This window comes from Mesoplodon densirostris, chromosome 15 (assembly GCF_025265405.1).
Source record: "Mesoplodon densirostris isolate mMesDen1 chromosome 15, mMesDen1 primary haplotype, whole genome shotgun sequence".
Lineage (NCBI taxonomy): Eukaryota > Metazoa > Chordata > Mammalia > Artiodactyla > Ziphiidae > Mesoplodon > Mesoplodon densirostris.
This window is the reverse complement of record NC_082675.1, coordinates 57237443-57256938: the sequence shown is the minus strand read 5'-3', so window position 1 is coordinate 57256938 and position 19496 is coordinate 57237443.

Here is a 19496-nt window from a genome sequence, read left to right as displayed (position 1 = left end):
ATTGCTTTGACATTCTGAAATCAATAGAATGGATGTTAATGGGTCTATTTCTGAAATTACCATTCTCTTCCATGAAACTATTTGCATTTCTTTATGTTATAACACATTGCTTAGATTAATATAGATTGACCTGAATATCAGTAGCATATCCTTCAAATTTGTTTTTTCTCAAGATTACTTTGCTCACATTAGGTCCCTTGCATTTCCAAATAAATTTTATTTTTTTATTTTTATTTTTAATTTTTACACATCTTTATTGGAGTATAATTGCTCCACAATGCTGTGTTAGTTTCTGTTTTACAACAAAGTGAATCAGCCATATGCATACATATATCTCCATATCCCCTCCCTCTTGAGCTTCCCTCCCACCCTCCCTATCCCACCACTCTAAGTCATTGCAAAGCACTGAGCTGATCTCCCTGTACTATGCTGCTCTTTCCTACTAGCTATCTATTTTACATTTGGTAGTGTATATATGTCAATGCTACTCTCACTTCGCCCCAGCTTCCCCCTCCTTCCCCCACCCCGTGTTCACAAGTCCGTTCCCTATGTCTGCATCTTTATTCTTGCCCTGCCACTAGGTTCATCAGTACCTTTTTATTTTTTAATTCCATATATATGTGTTAGCATACGGTATTTGTTTTTCTCTTTCTGACTGTATGATAAACTCTAGGTCCATCCACCTCACTACAAATAACTCAGTCTTGTTTCTTTCTATGGCTGAGTAATATTCCATTGTATATATGTGCCACATCTTCTTTATCCATTAATCTGTAGATGGACATTTAGGTTGCTTCCATGTCCTGGCTATTGTAAGTAGTGCTGCAATGAACATTGTGGTATATGTCTGTTTTGAATTATAGTTTTCTCAGGATATATGCCCAGTAGTGGGATTGCTGGGTCATATGGTAGTTCTATTTTTAGTTTTTTCAGGAACCTCCATACTGTTCTCCATAGTGGTTGTATCAATTTACATTTCCACCAACAGTGCAGGAAGTTTCCCTTTTCTTCACACTCTCTCCAGCATTTATTGTTTCTAGATTTTTTGATAATGGCTATTCTGACCTGTGTGAGGTGAAACCTCACTGTAGTTTTGATTTGCATTTCTCTAATGATTAGTGATGTTGAGCATCTTTTCATGTGCCTTTTGAGCATCTGTATGTCTTCTGTGGTGAAATGTCTATTTAGGTTTTCCACCCATTTTTTAATCGGGTTGTTTATTTTTTGGATATTGACCTCCCCTCCTAGAGTGATGAAACTAAAACCAAAAATAAACAAATGGGACCTAATTAAACTTAAAAGCTTTTGCACAGCAAAGGAAAACATAAATAAGACAAAAAGATAACCCTTGGAATGAGAGAAAATACTTGCAAATGAAGCAATGGACAAATGAGTAATCTCCAAACTAATCAAATGGCTCATGGAGCTCAGTACCAAATAAATCTTAGACATAGCTTATCAGTTTCCACAAAATTCCTGCTGTGATTTTTGTTTGAGATTGCATTGAATCCATAGACTAATTTTTGGAGAAGAGACATCCTAATATTGTCATTTCTACTCCATAAACATTTATTAAGAACATCTTTAGTTCTCTCAGCAAAGCTTTTTAAGTTTTCAGTGTGAAAATATTGCACCTATTTTGTTAAAGTTATATATTTCTATTCTATGGATTTTGTTCTATGATAAATAAAATTCTCTACTTAATTTTTAATTCCAGTTTTAAAATACTCATAGAATTGCAGTTGAATTTTATACATTAATCTTGTTCCTACAACTTTGCCAAGTTCACTTATTAATTCTAGTACTACCTTTTATAGATTGTTTTCTACATAAATTATCAGTTGTCTATGAATAAAACACTTTCATATTCCTTCAAATTTATATGCCTCTTCTTTGTTCCTTTTTTTACTGAATATTCTTAAACCTCTAGTACAATGTTGAATAGAAGGTGTGAGAAGTAAACTCCTTTCTTTGTCTTGATCTTAAATGTGAAGTTAGTTACAGGTTTTGCAAAGTTGCCCTTTATCAGGTCAAACAAATTTCCTTCTATTATAGTTTGCTGATTGTTTATTTAGTTTTTTAATCATAAAGGGATATCACAGGTTTTCCAATGTTTTTCTGCATCTATTGAGATGGCATGTGATTTTTTGCTTATTTTTGTTAATGTGGTGTATAATGCTAATCAAACCATGCATTTCTAGAATCAACTTCACTTGGTCATTATACATTACTCCTTATAAATATTGCTGGATTTAATTGGTAATATATTGTTAATGATTTTTACAGGTTCATAAAGGATTTTGGTCTGTAATTTTGTTTTCTAGAAATGATCTTGTCCAAATTTAGTATCAGGGTTATGTTGACCACATAAAATGAGTTGGGAAGTATTGCCTTTTCCCTCTAGGTTCTGTGGTTTGAATAGTTTCTATCACCTTGTCTTCAGGTTCACTGAACTTTCTTTTGTAGATTCCATTAACTTTTTAGTATCTATCTATATATAAATATAGATCTAGGTATAGATAGAGGCTTACATATATAATTTCAGATATTATATTTTGCAATTCTAGAATTTCCACCTGGATTTTTATATATGATTTCTATTTCTTTATTGAGACATTTCATTTTCCTCCATCATATTATTTTTTTTTAATTTACATTCTTGAACATAATTGTAATAGCTCTTTTTAAAGCTTTAGTCTGCCAGGTCTATCATCCCATGGTCTATTTCTCCTGGTTCTTAGTTTTCTTCACATGTCTAGTAAGTTTTAAATGTGTGTCAGATATTATAATTTCTATGTTGTTGAATATCTTTTTTTAAAATTTTTCTTTGAATAGTATCAAGTTTCATTCAAGCAGAAAGTTAGTTTACATATAGATCAGCTTGCTTCTTCAAAGGCTTGTTTTTATTTTATTTTTTTATTGAAATATTTTTGATTTATAATACTGTGTTAGTTTCAGGTGTATAGCACAGTGATTCTGTATTTTTGCAGGTTATATTCCATTTTAGGTTATTACAAGATAATGGGTAAAATTCCCTGTGCTATACAGCATATCCTTGTTACTTATCTATTTTATATGTGGTAGTTTGTATCTGTGAACCCCATACCCCTAATTTGTCCCTCCTCTCTTTCTTCTTCTCTTTGGTAACCACAAGTTTGTTTTCTATATCTGTGAGTCTGTTTGAAAATATTATGCCTATGAAATAAGTGAGATAAATAAAGACAAATACTATATGATATCACTTGTATGTGTAATTTACAGGCTTGCTTTAAATTAGAATAGACTGAGTCTAGATTAGCCTTTACTCTAGGATCAGATAAGCTCTACTCCAAAGGTTTGGTCTTTCTGGGATCACTACTGAACACGTTAGCTATTCAAAAATTTCTCTTTACTCTGACTGTCAGAGCTCAAAATCTCCCAGTGCTGTTTAACCCCAACAATTGTTTTGGTCACAATTCCCCCATAATTATTCTTTCCATGGTAGTGCTTTATAGAATTTCATCCTGCACATGGTCTGTTTAACATTGATTTAAAAATTCAAAGGGACCTTATGTAGGTTTCTGGAGCTTTTCCTCTCTGAAAACATGCTCTGTGAATTTCAGCCACCTTCACAGCCCCAAATTCTGTTCTTTGTCTCTTGTTTCATTACATATGCTCTGTTTTAGCTTCTCACATTCTGTGGTCTGGAAGGTGTTTCCAGGAAGAAATACTGTGTAATTCTGGAGATTGTCTTCTTCAGCAATTGTAAACTTCTTTTGGGCTTATAATCATGTACTACCTCTTACCCTTTTTCTGAAAACAGTATGCTTCATATGTTTTGTCCAATTTTATAATTGAGAAGGGTAGTCTGGTACCAATTATTCCATCATAACTATAGACAAAAATCTCCATTGAATCTTATGAAATGCCTTGTGAAGGCTAGTGATGTGGTCTAGGGTTAGAGAATTATGGCAAATAAAGTAAACAAACATAAATAACCTGGTAGGCTCAAAAGTGAACTTGTAATGGTTAGTTTGATGGAGAATATGGTCACTGGAATCATTATCACATAAGGATCATGTGATACTTTTTTTTTTTTTTTTAAACTCTAGCATGGAAAAGTCATATTAAGGTCTGGAAAACAACAAAAGCTCATGTGTCTCATGTGTACTTTTTAGATGTCTCTTCCCTCTAAAATTTGAAAGGTAGCTAAGTCTATTGTATAGTTTGTCATATAAAAATTTAACATCATGCTAATTTTATCATAGCATGTCTGTTTAATTTTGCTTTCCATAAGTAGACCAAAATTAGACCTAACCTAGATGTTGTTTAGAGAAATGAAAGTTGACCATTCTGGTATTGGGAATATTTATTCCTTCTAGAGAAAATCAATGGTCTAGTTTACAGGAGTTTAATTCAGCATGCTCCTTCCAAGCTTTATAACTCAGAAATACCCCCTTCTCACTGTTGTTCCTCTACATGTACAAAGGGTTAAATAGTGTTATTTCTAATGATATTTTCTTACAATTGGTTTCTAGGGAAGAAAGCTTATTCCTCAAAATGGGACTATTACATACAAATCTTTGGATTCTGCATGTAATGCAGATTTTCAATGTGTCATGATTTTTAAATATGTTGTGCAAAATAGAGTAAAATGCAGAGCTTTGGTGTTAAATAGATCTGGATTCTCGTCTTGGCATGTGAATTACAAGTTTTGTTACTGGGGGAAATTTATTTTGCTTGTCTCAGACTTGGTTTCTACATCTATAAAATTGGAGTCATGAGAATACCTATCTTGCAAGATAGTCTTGAGAAATAAATTAGGTCACGTATGTAAAACACTTAGTTGAGTGCCAAGTACTTCCTAAACACTAAACAGATGTTTACTGTATTTTCAGTGTATTAATATAAGTAAATACAATGAGATAACTGGTAATAAAACAGAAATTATATATATATATATATATATATATATATATATATATATAAATATTTGTACACATATATTTAAGAACCATTTTCAGCAGTACCAAGTGTGTTGGTTAATTGTATGTGTCAACTAGACTGAGTCACAGGGTCGAACATCATTCTGGGTGTGTCTGTGAGGGTATTTGTCAATGAGGTTAACATTTGAATGTTACTCAGCAGACTGAGTAAAGCAGATTGCCTACTCTAATGTGGGTGTGCCTCATCCAACCAGCTGAAGGCCTAAATGGAACAAAAAGGATGAAAAATAGGGAACTCCTCTTTCCTGACCGCATAAGCTGGGACATCAATCATTTATTGACTTCAGACTTTAACTGGAAAATCTGTTGCTCTTGGGTCTCGAGCCTGCTGGTTTTCAAAAGGGAACTACACCATTGTCTATCCTAGGTTTCCAGCTTGCTGATTGCAGACCTTGGGACTTCTCAGCCTCCTAACTGCATAAGCCAATTCCTTATACTAATTCTCTTCCTCTCTTTCTCTCTCTCTATATCCTATTGGTTCTGTTTCTGAGAATCCTAACTAATATACCATGTCTATAACTTTGGTAGATCATGGTGAAAAGAGGGATTTTCTGCATTTCTAGGTACCAAAGACCCACAGCATTCAGGCTTATGTCCTATTGTTTTCTGCAATCCTTACCTTGCTACTCTTACTCTGAAAATGAGAAGGATAATGTCATATTTATTTACATGTACTGAGCAGTCATGATGTAAATAGCCTAGGGAGGTGGAATAAAACTGCAGCAAGAAACAATTGTTTTTCTATTCCAGAGACCCACAATATGAATTTATAATATGAACCGTAGGGAGCCAACCCATCTCTGACTTGAAACGCATTTGCCTTGCATACTTACACATCTCTTTATGATATCAAACTGTCACCTTTAAAAACAAAGCAGAGTTCATTTTAAGGGCATTAAGATGAAAGGTCAGGTACAATTATTCCTCAGACACATTGAAACTGCCCCATTGACAGGAAGTTATCACTTACCAAAGTGGCACAAGTTACAGAGAAACAGTGCTTGACTAAATCTGATGCTGAAAAATAGAACTTGAAAGCAAACATGAAATGCCACAATGATAAATGACAACGTCTTTCTTTAAAAGCAAAATTTTGAGGTACACTATTCTGATGAAGGAAAAGGTAAATGTATGTTGTCTGATATATTTCTCGTATCAATTAAGTGCCTGGGTTCTGTATCTGAGCCCCGAACATTGAAATTATGTAGGCTCTGTCCTAATTTAGCATTCATCTTTTAGAGTTTAGCTCATGTATTTCCTCCTAATTTTAAAGCAACAAATAGTCATTGAGTTCCACCTATTTACAAAGCATTGTTTTCAGCACGTTAAGGATGTAAATGTGACCAAGATATAATTACCTCTCTCAAGATATAATTATCTCTCTTAGAATTCACTGGAACACTTTAACAAGCATTTATTGATCACCCTTATATGCCAGGTTGTGTTCTATGTAAAGGGGATTCACAGATATATATGACCCATTTCTTGCTCTTGATAAATACCTACTGAGAGACACATCAAATAAATATTTTTTTTATAAAATAAAAGTATATACAAGAACCCCAGAATGAGGAGTGAGTAATTCAGCCTGGAAGAGGAGATAAACATGGTTACAAGTAAAATATTAAGATGAGAGAGTGGAGAGATGTGTATTCATGAATCCAGCACCTTTCTAGGATTCACACTAAAAAAAAAGAGAAAAAAATGAAAAGCATAGGGTATGTAGGGAAAAAAACCTGTTTTACTTAAATCCAATATCAGGAAGGAGAATATTGACAATCCTCCATGGATCTGGCATGTCCCTTCTAATTCCAGATCTGGAAGAGGTTCTCCTCCATGTACTCAAGTGTGGATGGCCTTTTACATACAATTTACCTCTTACAAACCACTGTTGCTTCATAGGTGTTAGTCTTAAGACTCTATAGACTTGTTCAGAATTTGAGGGCAGAGGCTATGACGAACGCTTCTTCTGCGATCACAACGTTTTGTACAAAATGAGCAAGATAGATACCAGTTGACTGATAAAGATGTATTTTCCTCCACAACACTGACATTCAAAGTCCACCTTCCTCAGAGGTGATAAAAAGACTCCTTGGAGTGATGCAGGGCCTTCCCTCAGCATCCATGCTGTGAAATTCCCTCAAGGCATCATCCATCTTCATCCAGGGCTTTGGCTGTCCATTGTGATCAGGTGCGTGACCAACAGAAACATAAGGGCCCTATTTCAGAAATAATTCACCATTCCATATTTAAGGAAATAATATTCTCTTAGAACATAAAAGAAATATAGAATGACTTCTAGATGGATAATATACAAACAATGATTTTTGGATACACTTTTTTCTTTAGCCAAATAAAAAAAAATGAAATGTAGATATGTGTAATAGGGAGCAAAAGGTATATATTGGATACATTTGTGGCCTAAGTGATTGTCAGGAGTTACAAGAGTTCTTGGAGCTAAGTTTGCTTCCAGTAAAATAGGGTATATGAAAAACTGTGCACCAAAATAAGACTTTTATTTTATGGTTTCAACTTATGTAAGATTTATAGATATTTAAAATAAATTTAAAAAACATGTAGGGCTTCCCTGGTGGCACAGTGGTTGGGAGTCCGCCTGCCGATGCAGGGGATACGGGTTCGTGCCCCGGTCCGGGAGGATCCTGCATGCCATGGAGCGGCTGGGCCCATGAGCCATGGCTGCTGGGTCTGCGCGTCCGGAGCCTGTGCTCTGCAATGGGAGAGGCCACAGCAGTGAGAAGCCCGTGTACCACCAAAACAAAAACAAAAACAAAAACAAACAAACAAAAAACATGTAAATATAGCTGGGTGGTGTAAGATAAGAGATAATATAAAAAGCCTACTTATTTTTGCAATAGGGACTGGTTACATATTCAATAGTACATTTAAAAGTGAAAGTGCCTGCTTTGCTGCAAGTCAGACTTATTCAATTACTGGCTCCTTAAACTATCAAGAAAGATGCCAGATACAAGCATTTGGGTGCACAAAACCTGGAACACTCATTTTCCTGTCAATGCAAACAATCAATAATTTTTTTTTAATTCAGTACCTCATAAATACAAAGCGTTATCCTAACTGTCACAAGGAGATTCAAATAGGCATAAGATGTGCCTTCAAAAAACTTATAACCCAACTGAGTTGAAAATATGAGACACATACATACACAGATATTGAGGTAAGAGGGAGTAAATACTTAAATGAATGGGTTGGTCAGGAGTGACATCTACAAGGCAGGTGGATTGCAGGTGTATCTTGAGGGAGCATATCATGGAAAGAAAGCTCAGAGTGGTCTTGGGGATGAGGGATTGAATGCCTATCAAGGTCTGGAAAGGACAGTCCCTAAATGGGATTATTAGGAGAGGGGTTTAGGAGCAGACCTTCAAAGACCTTGGTATTGGGGTTGAGAAATATGATTTTTTTTCTTTCCTTTTTTTTTTTTTTTGCGGTACGTGGACCTCTCACTGTTGTGGTCTCTCCCGTTGCGGAGCACAGGCTCCGGACGCGCAGGCTCAGCGGCCATGGCTCACAGGCCAAGCCGCTCCGCAGCATGTGGGATCTTCCCGGACCGGGGCACGAACCCGTGTCCCCTGAATCGGCAGGCAGACTCTCAACCACTGCGCCACCAGGGAAGCCCGAGAAATATGATTTTTAATCTCTGAATGATGAGAAGAACTTAAATAATTTTGACAGGAAATTAGTTATTGAAGGAGGTACTCTTAGATTTTGGGTCTGGGTGAACTATGCAAGGTGATTTTCAGAGAATAGATAGTAAGTAGTCAAGATCATGAGAACTAACCCAAATTTGAAGCTATGAAGGTCAGAATTAAAGGCTCCAAAGCAGAGTGGATGGACTTACTTGGATCCTGGAGTTAATCTGAAGCATCAAAATGTCTCTTCCATTCTACTTCCATTCTATTTACAACATTTTTTTTCATAACATCATAAATTTGATTATAAAAATCTACATCCTTACAGGGAACAGAATTTGGGGTATACATTTTTCTGATCTTTTCATGCTAAAAGATCCACACTAATTCCCCTAGACAAAGATTTGCTTAGATCTCTAGCTCTGTCACCTGAGCTATGGATTGTCTATTCCCAGGATACGTCTCTAACTGAACCTCACACATCTAAGGATTGGGATTTAGTTGACAGTGGAATTTAAGAAGTTTCTCTGTGTTCATTCCCTCATCCTTAGTTAGCCAAGGTCATGCTTCCTGGGAGTGAGGCTGTATTTGTCTGGAAAGAATCCAAGACTGTTGAGCATTCAGAAAGAAATAGTAAGAACATTACCACACATTGTATTTAATTCTCTCTTAAAAAAGAATGAGCTTAACAGAAACCCAAATCCTCCCCTAGCTTCTCATTTATTAATCTAGTGTTATAGTTTATAAAAAAGCAATAGGAAAATGGCAGGGGTGAGGAAGTCTGAAACAGGGATCCTGGACCCAGGGTCAACCACAGCCTTTCAGATGTTTGCAATCCAGGCAGGAAGCATCTAAGAAAGGACAATTAGATGAGCTGCTGCATCTTCCTCTGGTCAAAAAGGGAAGCTTTCCCCTTTTCCTTCCTGCTCTCTCTTCCTTTTCTCTTTCCCTCTTTCCTCTCTACCTCTCTCCTATAACCCTTGTTATGCTCTTTTTCTCCCTCCATTCTTCCCTTTTTTCTTTGTGTCCTTCTGATGAGGAAAATAATTTAAATTTTTAGTTTAACTGAACAAAAGGTTGAAGATGCAGTGCATATTTCTAGTTGTTGCCAGTTTTCACATCCTTTAGCAAAACAAACAAACAAACAAAAAAAAACCTTTCCCTTTAGAAGCCCAAAAGGTGGAGCTGTTGCAAAAGGAGAAAGCCAAGCAGGCCAGCCAAGCCGGCGGGGCTACCGACACACAATGCAAACACACACATGCGAGGAGCCACAGATCCTGGAGGCTTTGCTTTCAAAACATAAACATTTCCTTTTTTTCCCCAAAGAGAAATAAAAATCCTGATTACCGCAGATGCATTACTGCCAAATTGTGCAAAATAGAACAAGTATTAAGTGTCTGCTTAATCCCCTTTAATTGTTAATTCCATGAACTTTAGTAGATTCCAGTATTATCAAAATGACTGCAGGGAGAAAGGATGCATATTCATTTGGGTCATTAATACCACCGTTTATCAGCATAATGTTCTATGGATAATGATGGGAGGGTCATTCTATTTTCTCCATTTCGACTCTTCTCTGAATAGTGTGCTGAAATGCTATCAGTTATATTTCTTCGGTGGGGACGGCCTCGACAAATGCTCATTTTGGCAGCTGAAGATAGGCTTCCACCTCCACATTTGTTGGCCTCTCACAACATTTTCCACAGAAACAGCATTTAGCTTTCAGGATCATGACATGATCTTTTGTTTTCATCATCTTGAGAAGAAGCAGCAAATTTTGAAAACCCATTTTATGGAAAAAACAGGTACAGAGCTTGCTGAATTGTTCTAGTTCCATCCAGAGATGGGATGAATTATTATTGTCCATTTCCATAGACTTTTAACTCTCGGCTTTATCGAAGAGTTTTGACTGTTCTCTTCCCATGAATTGTTTACTTCTTTCTTTGTCTCTATCCCTAGAGTAAATGGCTTCAGATTCATGTCTCGAAAACTATTGAAGCAAACAAGTTAGCTAATTTCAAAATGTCCTTATTTACTCTCAAAATATGATTTCACCCTCAACAATTTAATGTGTACTTTCAACCCTGAGTTACTGGAATAAACAGGGACGAAATAACCTGATATGTTTTATGCCACAGAGACAAAAAGGTATTGATCCTTTTTGCCTCTGGGAAAAAAGGTTTCTAATAATTTCTAGATATATTGTAGATTGCATTGCTATCTTTAATTAAAACATGACACAGGACAAAAAAACAATTATTTACTCTTTTAAACCATAGGGCTACCTTTGTCCTAATGGATTCTGATGTCCCATTTGCAAATTGGCAAGTTTGTTTTCAGTACAACTGTGAGTCTGTGTGTGTCTGTGCGTGCGCACACGTGCACATGCACGCGTGTGGGCGAGACTGCTTGTGCTACCTGTGCTTGAATGCAAGCGTGCTTGTGAATTTATTCTTGGCTTTGCTACTAGTGACATTTAAATTTGGGTTTATGTTGGGTAGTTAAAAACATATAAAAAGCTGAATTATAGCAACATTGCCTATCACGTATGCCTGCAAGATGACTGAGGAAGGAGTTTCCAAAGTGGTTTTATTTGTGACGTTTTGATGCACTATGAAACAGGACTTAGGAAGCAGGGGCTAAAGCAAAGTAGAGTAAAAAGAAATACCTTGAAAGGGAACTGATCTCAGATACAGAAATAAAGCAACCTTATCCTACTACAAGAAGGCTTGAACTAGCTCAGTCTCTTATTTCTTATTCTCTCCCAGCTGTTTCAAAAAGCACATCTCCTCATATGTCTCTGGGGCTTTTCCTCTGATCCAGACCTGGCCTGTGTTCTGTTCTTTCCTTTCAGACGCTGCTGGTCTCCAAGACATCTCCTCGGCAGCTTTTGCCATCTGGAGCTGTCTGCCTTCAACTCTGCTGTGCAGACTCAGGCTCCTTGAAACTGTCATCTTGAAACATATTTATTACTTCCTCATGCCTGGGCTTTTTGGTGCCATGCTCCTTCCGCAATTTGATCATGCAGGGCAGAGTCAGTACTATTTTACCATCTGAATTAGTGCTAAGAGGTGCTGTTAGCATGAAGAACACAGCTTCCAAATGAGAGGTAGGCATAGCACAAGGCTGTCTCCCAACAGCTCAGGCTGCCCATGCTAGGTGGTACCCCTTGAAGCACCGAGGCTTCAAGCAGGCCATCTTTCTCCTCACTTTGTTGCTACTGTCTATGTTGCGAAATACAATTGATGTGAAATGAATCTAATGTGACTGTTTCTTCCTCTCACTAGCCTGATAATGTACCCAGATACCTCAGGTGACAATGCTTTTTAGGCCATTGCCCTTATTGACTCCATCCCGTGGAAGAGCAAATTCACTCACAAAACAAAGGAGGTTGTTTTAGAGACCAGAGAACATGGATGTTCTGAAACACCTTTTCCTAACAAAATGACAGACTTGCTAAAATATTACAGACAATATTGATTTAATCAACCATAAACAGAGAAATCCCATTTGCACATTTGTATTTGTAAAACTATCCTTGAGGTCCATGCCTTGTGACCTAGTTACAGTTAATCCCATGGTACTGAATGGTTCTCTCTGCACTTCTAGTAACAAAATCACATTTCAGGGACCTATTATAGATACACTGAACCACGAATTAGAGCACATCCTGTAACAGCAAGGGTCACATCTCACAGACATAGGGCAGTGATCAAAATAGATTTTATTTTAATTTTTTTAACAAAAATTAAATTTCATTTGGCTCAGTATGTTCATTTATACCATCACTTCTTTGATTATGGTTGCCCCTTAATTGATAACATTAAATGAATGAGGGGGAAAGACTGCCAAATGTGTCCCACTGCAATTTTTGACAGATGCTCTGATGTGAGCGGCTGTCATAATGCACACAGAGGAGAGAGCCCCGGAAGGACTTCAAAGTTCAGCTTTGGTTGAAGAGCTATCATTAGTCACATGTGAGAAATATTAATATTTTCCATTAATTCCAAAAAACTTCCCACATGTATGTGGATTTCCATGGCTAACATTATGGTGGAAATGCAGTGAGGTCTGAGGAAAGGAAAGAATCTAAAGTCTTTGAGGGTCTACTAAATGTGGGAACAATTATACATCTTACATCTATTACACTATTGAATCTCATAACATCCCCTCAGCAACCACACAAGGCAAGTATTGTTATCTTAATTTTACACATGAAGAAACTGAGACTTAGAGGCCTCCTGATGAAAAAAAAACATATTTTTAAGGTGTTAGTCTATTAGGAAAGCAGCTCTGCTGATCTATCTTTTCAGAGATCCTGGCAAACAAATCATGACCATAAAACTAAAATCCCACGAGAGCAAAGGATGAAAAATAGGGACAGTGAAGGGCAATGAGGCACAGGTATATATGCTGAATTCTGCTTAGCCCTGGGGGTTGCAGGAATAAACCCCCTGGGTGTATCTACTGGCTCACACTTCCCTCCCAGGGACCAGGCTGAGGACCAGGGCAGTGTGGAGGAGAGTTCTCCCAGATCACTCTCAGGGGACATTTCTGAAATGGAATAAAATTATTTTGGCTGATTCTTGGATAATCTTCCCTTAGAAAAGAAAGAATTCATATTGGATGGGGAAATAAAAGGGCAAGATACTAACACCTTCCTGGACATGAAGGATAGTATCAGGTTTCAAATGCTATTAAATTTTCACCTAAGACTGAGAGGAAGTGAAAGGCCTAATGTTGAATTATTATTATTTTTTAATATTCGTTCTCATTCTTATGCTCTTAAGAAAGAGGTGGGCCAATGCCCTCAAAAGTAAAGAAAATAGAAAAAAAGTGAAATGAAACACTCAGACAAATAAATAAAACATAGGGGAAATATAAATGGTGCTTTCTGAGTGATGGGAAATCCAAAGGGTGCTTGTTTTCATGAGCTTAATAAGCCCAAGTATCACAGATGCCCTGTTGTTTATTTACACTGTTAAGGGAGAAAGGCAGCCACTAACCATCAGCACCCATCATTAAATCATTACAGAAGCATTATTGTTAAAAAGACAGGCTTTAAAAATGACACACATACACACACATTGTTGTACAGTTTTATTTTACCAGAACTCAGAATGTTTAGATACTTTATGTATTACCTAGGCAGCACATAGAGCTTACAAGTCTACTATTTTAGAGAAATAAATACATTCAAATAAAATTTTTTAAAAAACCCTTTTATTTGTTTTCTTTTTCCAATCTGATCATTGTTTGTAAACCTGGATCAAGAGCAGGTTTAAAATGGGTTGAGGGGAGATAGATGGAATGGAATGAGATGTATTTATTTTATACCAATGCTACATTTAAGAATGCTAAACTGATCACTATGTCTGTGCTTATTGATTAGACCAGTTTTAAGAAGACCACCATATGTGTACCTATTGACTACACCATAAGAAGAATTCTGGTCAGGAACACTCCCATCTTCCTTGAGTCTTGAGACCAGGACTAAGGTTCTTCTCCATTAATTGGATTAACATACTACACATAGTACTTGAAATTTGCCTGGAAGGGCTGTTGTGTTTAACACCAATTTCCACCAAATTTTCTGTCTTGTGTCCTAAAACAAGCAAAGATAGGTGGTAAAAGTATAATCTGCCTTCAGATTATACTTTTCAGATAGTTGTTTCACCCTAAAGAAATGGTGTCTTCAAGTCTTAGAATTGTAAAGCAAATACTGTGCTCACATTGGTAAACATTATGGTGACATAATAATACTGGGTCTCTTGGCTCCTTTATTAATGAACATTCCCCAGCCCTTAAGAATTAAGGTCACCCATCTTTATTTTTATTTATTTATTTTTAACACCTTTATAACAAAGTGAATCAGCAATACATATACTTATATCCCCATATCTTCTCCTTCTTGTGTCTCCCTCTACCAATCTTTATAAATGGGTAAGTGTAAATTAGCACAGTTTACAGCAAATTTTACACATTAATCGAAGGGTAGCTCAAACTTCACTTCCTGGGGGGAACTTGCTGATCAATCAGGCCTCCATGACTTCTGCATCTCCACCTTGAAATCTTATAACATCATTATGTCTACTGTCTACTATCTGTTTGGACCTTGGCATAAGCTTAGATTTTAATTTAACTGGACATGGTACTGAAACCTCAGATAAATGTCAAACTCCTCAATGATGAAACTTGGTCTTAAATTTTCCTTCATTTAACTCCTGCTCCAAGGAATCCCCAGCACCATGTTTCACAGTCTCATTTAATCATTCTTTCATTTGATTATTTGTTCTTCAAATATCATTGAGTAGCTATTCTCATTGCTTATTGAAAGTGGAGTACTACATCCACATAAATGAGATATTTAAAGCAATATAGTCTACATAAAAATTAAAAGAATACATTTACAGTATTGAATCCAACTATCCCCAAATCAGGGAAGGGAAAAAAAAGCTTTGATAAACAACTTTGTCTGTGGCAGATAGCAGAGTCCTCCAAACACTACAGGAATTTCCACATGAAATTTATAAGTGGCAAGACAGTATTGTTTGCAAATGTATTCCATTGGTCTGAGATTTGCAGAAATCCCGAGTCACTTACATTGTTTACTCAATGCATCTTTTCATTGATCATTCCACTATTTTACAGAATTTCAAAAATAAAAAACCCAAAAACCCCAAAGTCCTTAAGAATTCCTTTTTTTTTTTTTTTTTGGATGTCCTAGAGGAGAGACAGCTTAGTAAACAATTAGAAGTACAAATTAGGTGGCATTGGCTAAAAGAAGGAATGAGTAGAAAAGAGTTACATTATGAATTTTGTATCATTTCACCTAATTTAGAGCTACCTGTGGTGAAGATGGGAGGATGGTAGGAGGTGAAAAGTCAGGCTGGGATGCTAGTGATTTTCTGATGAAAGACAAGACTATTACTGAGAAGGGACCTTAGGTACCAAGTGGCCATGCTGCACAGCCTCGGGGTGCCAGTCATATCAGAGTCCACATGAACGGAGCTGGGCAGCAAGGAACCTGCAGGACCACCTTCTTCATGGCCAGGCTCTGATCTTAGGGTGGATATCTGGGTGTCACCACCAGGTCATTTTGAGGTCCCATGTGTGAAAGTTTTTATCCTGGGCAGTGATGCTATTAATGCCTAAACTTTAGAGACAGTGTCTGTAGAAAAAAAAACTGTTCACCTATCATTACTCCAGGAAATTATGTTTCTCCTTTGAAAAATGTTACTGTTCATGCACATATTCTTTGCTTTTCTATCCCTTGAGTGCCACATACTGGATGTGAGGCTTTTTTTTTTCCTTGACTTTTTGACAATTAGAGTGTAAAGGTGCCCATGAGAGCTGAGGGTTTGGCAGAATTTTACTAGTGAGCACAGGGGTGCCTACTGCTGGCAGACAGAACCACTACTTATTTTGAAAACATTCATTTGGGCTAAAAATGATAAATCTGTATTTATCTTCTTAAAATGCTCCCACAGAGGAAGAGAAAGGAAAAGAGAGCTTAGATTTGGAAAGCATAGAGACCAGAGAAGAGAAGAAGGTGAAATCTGCTTTTCCCAACAATTTATCTTCTTTGATATTTCCTAATGGGCATTGGGTACATTTCCAGTCTGTATTTTGAAAGATAAAATGAATATTCCATTTAACCAGCTGTATTCCAGGATCTGCAACTATCCAAAGCCTCATTTTGGAGAGCCAGAAGAGGTGCTTTACCTCATTGTACATAGGTTTCCCCCACTACCTGAAAGTAGAGCATGTCTATGAAACATTTTGTAAACCAAAATAGCATAAAGCAAAGAAGGAGTTACCTTAGCACACATGTTGCTAACAGATGCACAAAATAAATCGAGGTAAAGCACAGATGCTCACAGACACAGCTCAAAGCTCTGAGGGCTTGATGATGCTGAGTGTAGCTCCAGGGGAAGAGGCTTTAGCTGTGCCCTTCTCACTGCTTGTGGTGGGCACTGTCTCTATAACAAACTCTGTAAAACAAATGCTATTTTCAATTTTCCTCTTTCTTTGCAAAAGCAAAAATCCCCTTTGGATTTTGGTTAGCAAAGACAGGTATTAATGTAGATCTTTTATTAAAGTAAAGTGGCATAAAATGAACTTTTGGAAAGTTGAGGTTATCTGTGTAAGCCAGAAGAAAATACTTTCTAATTAAGAAATGGTAAATACCTTCCCTGGGCATCATCCTAGCTGACACTTTGACAGCTTTGCAATGCTTTCCAACAAGTCTTTCTGGTTAAGTTAGTCATGGTGTTTAAAATGCCATATATGTTACCTTAGACATTTTCCCCCCAAAGTTTAAATATTTTGTATGCAAGAAGTAATTAAATATTTTGAAAGATAAATTGGAATAAATAAAGGAATCTAGGATGTTCATGGTAAAATAATCAACAGCTCAATTTTCCCCCAAATGGTTAATCCAGTGTTAAGAATTAGCTCAATTATAATATGATCATATTATAATGATATGTTAATAAGTATACAAATGAATATTTTTTCTATATAATCTAAATACAATTCTATGGTATTTTGTTCTTAATCTTTTTCTTAGTTAAAGGCTAGTGATTATCTTGTTTTCTCATACAGACCTTATCTAACTTTAATGTACATATGAATCAACTAGAGATCTTGTTAGATATGCACATTCTGATTTGGGTAGGGTCTTAGTTTCTTCATTTCTTTTTTTGTTGTTATTTTTTATAATTAATTTTTATTGGAGTATAGTTGCTTTACAATATTGTGTTAGTTTCTACTGTACAGCAAAGTGAATCAGCAATACTTATACATATATCCCCTCTTTTTTTGGATTTCCTTCCCATTTAGGTCACCACAGAGCATTGAGTAGGTTCCCTGAGCTATACAGTAGGTTCTCATTAGTCATCTATTTTATACATAGTATCAGTAGTGTATATATGTCAATCCCAATCTCCCAATTCATCCCACCTGCTCATTCATTCATTCCCCCGTTGGTGTCCATATGTTTGTGCTATGTGCCTGTGTCTCTATTTCTGCCTTGCAAACCAGTTCATCTGTACCACTTTTCTAGATTCCACATATATGCATCAATATACAATATTTCTTTGTCCCTTTCTGACTTACTTCACTCTGTATGAAAGTCTCTAAGTCTATTGACATCTCTACAAATGACCCAATTTTGTTCCTTTTTATAGCTGAATAATATTCCATTGTATATATGTACCACATCTTCTTTATCCATTCATCTGTTGATGGACATTTAGGTTGCTTCCATGTCCTGGCTATTGTAAATAGTGTTACAATGAACATTGGGGTGCATGTGTCTTTTTGAATTATGGTTTTCTCAGAGTATATGCCCAGTAATGGGATTGCTGGGTCATATGGTAGTTCTATTTTTAGGTTTTTAAGGAAATTCCATACTGTTCTCCATAGTGGCTGTATCAATTTACATTTACACCAACAGTACAAGACAGTTCCCTTTTCTCTACACCCACTCCATCATTTATTGTTTCTAGATTTTTTGATGATGACCAATCTTCATCAAATGAAGTGATACCTCATGGTAGTTTTGATTTGCTTTTCTCTAATAATTAGTGATGTTGAGAATCTTTTCATGTGCCTCTTGGCCATCTGTATGTCTTCTTTGGAGAAATGTCTATTTAGGTCTTCTGCACATTTTTGGATATGGTTTTTATATTTGATATTGAGCTGCATGAGCTGTTTGTATATTTTGGAGGTTAATCCTTTGTCAGTTTCTTTGTTTGTTGTTTGAAAATATTTTCTCCCATTTAAGGGTTGTGTTTTCATCTTGTTTATGTTTTCCTTTGCTGTGCAAAAGCTTTTAAGTTTCATTAGGTCCCATTTGTTTATTTTGTTTTTATTTTCATTACTCTAGGAGGTGGGTCAAAAAAGATCCTGCTGTGATTTCTGTCAGAGAGTGTTCTACCTAAGTTTCCCTCCAAGAGTTTTATAGTGTCTGGCCTTATATTCAGGTCTTAATCCATTTTGAGTTTATTTTTGTGTATGGTGTCAAGGAGTGTTCTAATTTCACTCTTTTATGTGTAGCTGTCAGTTATGCCAGCACCACTTATTGAAGAGGCTGTGTCTTCTCCACTGCATATTCTTGCCTCATTTTTCATAGATTAGGTGACCATATGTTCATGGGTTTATCTCTTGGCTTTCTATCCTGTTCCACTGGTCTATATTTCTGTTTTTGTGTCAGTACCATAATGTTTTGATTACTGTGGCTTTGTAGTATAGTCTGAAATCAAGGAGCCTAATTCCTCTGGCTCTGTTTTTCTTTCTCAAGATTGCTTTGGCTATTTGGGTTGTTTTGTGTTTCCATACAAATTGTAAAATTTTCTGTTCTAGTTCTGTGAAGAATGGCATTGGTAATTTGATAGGGATTGCATTGAATCTGTAGATTGCTTTTGGTAGTATAGTCATTTTCACAATATTGATTCTTTCATTCCCAGAAAATGGTACCTCTCTCCATCTGTTTGTGTCATCTTTGATTTCTTTCATCAGCATCTTATAGTTTTCTGAGTACAGGTCTTTTTTGCCTCCTTAGGTAAGTTTATTCCTAGGTAATTTTTGTTTTTGTTGTTGCAGTGGTAAATGGGATTGTTTCCTTAGTTTTTTGCATTTCTAATATCTTCCCAGGAGGTTCCAATGCTGTTAGTCCACAGCTCACACTTGTAGCAAGTTTCCCCATCTCACTACTTAGAATATTGCTTGGCTCCTAATAGACACTCAGTAAACATTTGCCAATAAGTGAATGAAGGAATAAATGAATCTCAATCATATTAATTTTTTTAAAAAATTCCTTTTGATATTGTCTCTTAGTTGG